The sequence below is a fragment of the Rutilus rutilus genome (genome assembly GCF_951802725.1).
Source record: "Rutilus rutilus genome assembly, chromosome: 8".
Lineage (NCBI taxonomy): Eukaryota > Metazoa > Chordata > Actinopteri > Cypriniformes > Leuciscidae > Rutilus > Rutilus rutilus.
In genome coordinates this window covers 9,187,472-9,194,744 of record NC_140222.1, presented here as the reverse complement: position 1 = coordinate 9,194,744, position 7,273 = coordinate 9,187,472, and positions in this window count along the sequence as shown.

Here is a 7,273-nt window from a genome sequence, read left to right as displayed (position 1 = left end):
CATAGTGGCAGTTACCGTACTATGATTCTTTCTGAAACAGGACTGAAACCTAGACAAAATGCTGTTACTAACCAAAAATTCCTTTAGCTGTTCGCTGACAATAGATTCTAAAATTTTGGCTATTAGAAATCGGTCTATAATTATTTAAGTTGGTTGGATCACCACCTTTCAACAGGGGTACAACCAGATTTCCAGACATCAGGGACAACATTCTGTTCTAATGATAAATTGAAAATATAAGCTAATGGGCCAGCAATGATCTCAGCAGCTACTTTCAAAAAATATGGCTCAACTTCATCAGGCCCTGCAGACTTCTTAATGTCGAAGGCCATTCTGAGGGTCTTCGAGGGTAATCCGTGTGGTTTTGTAGTAAAAATATACATATTTAAAACTTTATAAATGAAAATATCTTGCTTCCGGCAACGGTCGACGCGCGTTCACGGCAGATGGATGCCGGCGTATGAACTTCGTTCTACGTCACGACGCAGGTGTATGACGTAGGACGTAGCGTAGGAAGCGTCGTGACTCGTGACGTAGAACAAAGTTCAGTTTTAAATATGTATATTTTTACGACAAAACCGCACGAATTACCCTCAGAAGGCCTTCGTTTATCCCCCTGGAGCCGGATGGATTACTTTTGTGAAGGATGCATGCACATTTTGGGACTTGTCTAAAAAATGATTGACATATGCATCTCGAACGGCTTGAGGGTGAGTAAATCATGGGTTAAATATCAGGAAAATCATTAGATAACGTGGAGGGAGATTTGATGGTTTTCCAAAATTTAATAGGATTATTTAGATTTTGTGAGGTTTCATTTAGAGATTTTGATCTGTGTATAAGGGCTGTACATTTGTTTCTCAATTTTCTAAATGCTACCCAATCTCTTTCTATATCCGATTTCCTCGCTGTGGCCCAAGCCAAGTTTCTTTCATGAAGGAGTTCAGATAATTCATTTGAGAACCATGGATTATCACGGCCTTTTACTCTGAATATCCTAACAGGTGCATGCCTATTCACAATCTTCAAAAATAAAGTGTGAAAATACTGCCGTGCAGTGGTCACATCAGGTATTAAAAACAATCTATCCCAGTCAGATGCAAACAACTCATGCAGAAACCCTTGAGTATCAAACAATTTAAAGCTCCTTTTTTAAATAATTCTAGGTTTTACTTTTGGAATTTCCTTATAGCAACTACAGTACAATGATCACTGACATCATCAGGAAAAACCCCTGTATAGGTATATTTATGGGGTTTATTTGTTAGTATAATATCTATTAGAGTGGACTTGCTTGGGTTCTTATGATTAGGTCGTGTAGGTGATTCAATAAGTTGAGTAAGATTCACAGAATCACAATATGCTTTGAACTGATCTGAGTTTGATGTCAACCAATTCCAATTCAAATCACCCAATGATACAAGATCTTTAGAAAGCAGGTCAATTAAAACAGCTGACAGTGAGGTGAGAGCATCACTGATAGCTGCAGGTGGTCTATAGCAGCCAACTATACATAAATGACAATCCTTTCCATATTCCAGATCGATAGCCAAAAACTCAAACTGTTTAGGGAGAGAAACCGATTTAAGAACAGCTGCATGAAATTTTGATTTAATATACATTGCAACCCCACCCCCCTTACTTTTACGATCAGCTCGAAACACATTATACCCTTCTAATGCAATGTCGTGGCTTGAGATTGCTTTTTTTTAAGCCATGTCTCAGAGATAACCAAAATATCTTTGGTCGTCTTGGCCCATATTTGTACTTGGTCTAATTTTGGCAACAGGCTACGAACATTTAAGTGTACAATGCCAAGGCCTGATCTATTTGACACATCCAAAGGAGTTGAAACAATTCCAACTGGACCAGGATTTGGATTAATACCGGCCAATAAGAGCAACTACATTATCAGATATCGCTGCCTTAGATTTTTTGGTGGAGGGCTACATTGTTCATTACGAGAGTCCGATAAAGAGTTCGACAAGAAAAGAGGGTTCTTAGGAATGAGAATAAAGATGAGTGAGTTCTTTGTCCCTGTATCCATTAATGCGGAATTACTAGCAGCCCGAAATATGAAGATAGTGTCCGTACGTTTTGATGGGAGATGCATGTGGAGACGTGACAAATGAATCGCTTTGTCTTCCGTCTTCCTTGGTATGTCCCATAGTCCGAGCATGGATATTACCACACAGAAAAGCAGCACCTTCATGATACCAGCGTTGAAGTGAAAATTGCACAGACAAGCTCCGAGACAAGCTCGCACAGACAGCTCCACAACCCCAACGGAAGAGCAGACAGCAGAGCGATAGTGTGGCAGATGTAGGCCACGTTTATGGGCGAACAACAGCTGGAGAGTTCAGACTAGGCGAGAAAACATCACCGACCTTAACTGCAAGTATCACCACCGCCGCGATGATCTGTGAGCTCCAGTTAGTTTAATATCCAGGGGGTTCTTCAAGGAACAGCCGTGACTTTCCGATCGCTGTTGTTAACGCAAACGCTTTCCAAAGCGAAAACGTGGTGATGGATGGCGACCCGGGGTAGTGCAACAGGTAAGCACGCTTCACCCAACGCAAAACAGGTTGTAGGTAACTAAAAGTTCGTTAAAACAGGTCTGACTTTAATACAGACTCAATGCAAGATAGAGTCCGATTTTAAAACGCCTTCTTGAAATAAAACACGCAACATTTAAACGTACAGGAGAAGATAAGATCAGACAAGACAGACACAGTGCTGCCATCTTGGATTTAGTGTTAGATGCAAGCGTCATCAATGTCTGTGCGATGTTGTGGTTTTGTAGCTGGCTTCCACTTGCTGCTTGTTTGCTCTCTATCGCTCTCTCCAAAAGATCTTCCACACGAGAGTCCTAAAGGCCGTGATTCTATAATTCCTAATGATGCACAGTATGTCTACATTTACGCACATGCTGCTTACTTGCATTAACATATTTCCTGCATGCTTTAATTGTTACATTACTAAACGAAAACAGTTGTGTACATTTTTTTTGATGAATAGAAAGTTCAAAAGAACAGCATTTATTTAAAATTGTATCGTCACGCCAGCAGAGGGAGCCCTCTCCCGAGTATTGACTGTGTCCCACTCCCTCTGCTTCACTAGTTACTTCCTGTTTGTGAGACATTTAAGCATGGCCTGGCTAACAGGCTATTGCGAAGTATTGCCAGTCTACCTGCCTTACTGAGCATTCTCTTGTCATTGGCCGTTTCTCAATATGCGTTCTTGTCTGTACTTGCGTTCTTGTGGACTTGTGAAACGTCATCAGTCGCTGCCCAAGTACCGTCCCAATAGACCCCTTTTGCGCCGATGTCACAGTTACGTCACGGCGCTAGCTGGAGGCAAAACAAACGGAAAACTGGAGGCGGCCAATACAAACCAGCACAGATTCGGCTACATAATAAGGAGCTTAAATTATTATTATTATTTTTATTATTAAAAGTCATCTTGTTGTGTTCTTGGGTGCAAGAATCGATGAAAAATGAGTATGCTGTATCTGGAATTTTTATTTCTAGAAAATATTCATATCATTAAAATTGCACCGTAGTGTCACTCTTTACATTGTCGTCTTGGCGCTGGCTAGGCAGAACTGCGGATTGAACCACAAGTCTTTACATGACCATTCAGCACATAGTTATATTATAGGCATCTAAATATATTTATATGTCCTCAGTTTCTCTTCACCCTCGGTTTCTCTATCGGGTAGGTGTAGAAGTCAGGCCACTCAACCGGAGGTAACGTTAACGTTAATCCTGTCAGTTCGTCCATTGACTGAGCGTGTACGGTCATCTGGTTCCGTCCGTTAAAATTAACTTTTGCAAATAACAATCGCGGTCCTGGACAGTGAGTGACCTTGCACATTAAGACAAAATCGGATTTTCTCCAGTCATTGTTAAAAAACAAGCTAACAAAACTTGCAAACTAACGTTAGTGAAGCGGCCAGAGGGATCTTTCTGCCTCCAGCTAAGCTCCGCCCACACAAATACGTCACCGTGTTTACCAACTGTAAAAGGGTCTATACACAAGTTTGCATTTTGGCAAGAACGGTTAAAAATCCCGGAAGTGTTCTTGACACGCCCATTTTACCGAGGATGCATAGGTTGGTAACATAGACTGTAAAAAATATGGACAAAGCGTCTGTGACGTCACCCATAGACTTTCTGAAGAACGGGTTTGAAGCCGTTTATGGGGGGTATGGGCGGCGCCATCTTGGAAAATCTTGGGAAATGCTAACCCTGCCCACCTTCTGACGCAGCGCGCGTCACTCAGCTCGCTCTGCTACTCCGGTTATATTTCAGGCAATGAACTCTTTTTTTACAGTCTATGGCAACGAAATATGTTATAAAACACCATACTAACTCTTTTCGTTTTCATTTAAAGAAAACTTAAACATTATAGCCACACAAATGTGGTTCAGGCAACGCATATTGATTATATTCAACTGCACATAACGTTTGCCTATTTATGAAAAACAAAACAAAATATAACACAAATCTGCCTCTTTTCATTTTAAATATAATATAAAAATATTAAACATTTTATGGTCCAGGCAATGTGCATTTGTACTAAACAACAGATTTTGCAGTAAACAACATTACATATCATCTTCGTTGTATTAAAATGACAAAACTCAACCCAGTCTCTTTTTGTTAAATTTCAGTTTTATCAATGTTAGCCATTATAAAAGTATAAGTAAAAGGTACAAGAAGCTATACAAATAAAGCAAACAATTCAGTCAAACATACAAAGTCAGCGCGAGTTTAACCATACATCGGTAAAGTTAAATAGCTTATAAAGTTATGAAACTTCCCCTCAGCCAAAACGATTGCCCAGGGAAAAAAATATAGATTCACGAGACCAAAAATCGCCCATTAGATATACACAAGATGAATTATATCTCATGTTTAACCACTACAGAGACGCCAGAGTCCGCGGCATTGGCGGCAAACCTTAGAACGTCAAGCCGATGAAAGACCGTTCCAGGCGGGGTACATCGCGCCGAGCACCCGGTCATCGCTGGATCAACTGGATAAAATTTTCATAAATCTTTAAATAAACCACAGATTTGAGCTTTAAACAACTACATTCTCGCCTGAAAAACTCTTAAAACTACATGTCATGATACAGAAACAGTAGTATTATATGTCAACTGTATTAAAAAATGGCGCTTCTTATGTTGTCATTCTCCGTGGCGCTGCCTTGTCAGCTGTCAATCAAGCTGTCAATCAAAGTTAACCACGCCCTTATTGTCATACATTTTATATCTAAATACGATCTAAACTAACGAGTTAGAAAAAAATTCACTACCCTCGCCGTTGTCAGGCACTCGGAACCTATCGAAAAATACAATAAAAGTCCATGGGACCAACCTGTAAAGACATGAATTTATGCTGTGAAAACGGACATTTTAACATGGGGGCTATGGACATTTGCTCCCTTTTGGGACCTTCCCCTAGCGGATTTTCGATGTATTGCAGTGTTTCGCACTTCCGGGTAGGCTTCATTTTTCGTCTGAAGACTGCTTTTGAAGCCTAAAGTGGGCGTGGCCGACCGTCGCCATGGTAGCGCAACACTCCTGAATTTATTTATTTTTATAGTCAGACCAGAGCCCGTCTACGGAGAGCCTGCCCACTCCCTATTAAGTCCTATTGTACCGAATTTTGGTTGTAGTTCCACCAGAGTTTCACTGGGGGCGATCGCCCATGAGTGCAAAATGAATGGGAGTCAATGGGGCTAGACGGCTAAATTTGTCTCTTTCACCCGATTGCCGTTGAGAAATCTCAGATTTGATTGTAGATTTTGCAAGTTCAACATGGGTTATAGGTTGAAAGTTAAATGGAGTACTTATGTCCTTTAGATTTCTTACAGGTTGAGTTGTTGTTGCCCATAACATGCTAGCATTCTGCTAATGAACGCTGATTGGTCAGTGAAGGACTGATTACGACCAGAGATACCGCTTGATGGCATCGTGTCATCCAAAGCGGGACCAGGGGCCCGTTCTTCGTACGTTGCTTAAAACATCCGAGATCAAATGAGACATCCAAGATGATATCATCGTGCTAATCATGATCTGGCTAACTCGGTTCTTCGAACACACTTGCCGGATATGATTAGTATCGCTGGATTGAGTTATCTGAGATAATTGCGCGTTCATGCGCTGGTTAAAAGTGTATCGATAGTAGAAACATTGATCAGCAACGCTGCTATTGGCTGCTCAGCGTGGGCGTGGCCAAAGAGTGCGCACAGTTTTTTCTCCTCAGCAGAGCAAGAACTAATAGTCAAAGTTTATTCGGAATTTTAATGTTTAATCAAAACGCCAGGGAACACCTCAAAGTCTGCAAAAGCCAGGAGAGAGGGCTGGCAAAAAGTAGCAGACAATTTAAATCCGTTAGAAGTGGCCATGTTAGATGTTTTTTATCACTTATTAGCCTATATATTTGTATTTTAATAATTGCATAATTACTTTGTTCATTGTAATGTCAGAGTCACCACACTAGAACATGGGAACAAATAAAAGTGAAGTACAAAAATATTCTACATAATGGTAATTTTTTGATATATAGTCTCTTTTATAAAAGGCACTGTTAAATAAATGGTTGTCTGATTATAAAAGCAACCAAGAAAAAGGCTGAGAAAAGAAAAGAAAAGATCTTAGTAGCCTACCCTGTAAAATAATTTTTGCTGCATTAAATTAAGGCCGTATAGTCATTTCAACTGTTAAATTTTGAGTGATGAATTGCTTTGACTTGTGAAAGTGAAAACTGATAAACTTATGTTAATGTAAAAATATTAACACTTGTATCTGTTCCCAAGAAAGTGGTGGCTGAAATATGTGCAGCAAGTGGACATTTTCTAACTTTCCAAAATAAATAAAGTATAAGACTTTGTAATGTCCATTTGTTTCCATTGCACTGGACAGTGAATAAACCCTCTCAGATAACTGTCATATGGAGGAACTAGCCTACCTGCAAGTGCATAAATAACTTTACTTAATATATACTTGTATGCTTTATGGCTACAATATAAGTTGCAGGATTCCACATCTACAGAAAGGCCTACAGAAGAGTCTGCACACACAGAGGAGACATAGGCCTACAGGTGGCCAGTGTATAGCCAACTTTTCCTTTTTATTTGTTGCATGAGGCATGTGTTTAATATCTCTTGTTGCAGGCACTTGACCACTGGCTTTTCTTTACAAAGCACAATTGAAATAAAACTCAAGGAACTAAGCATATTTGTCTTTTATTAAACATTTAAT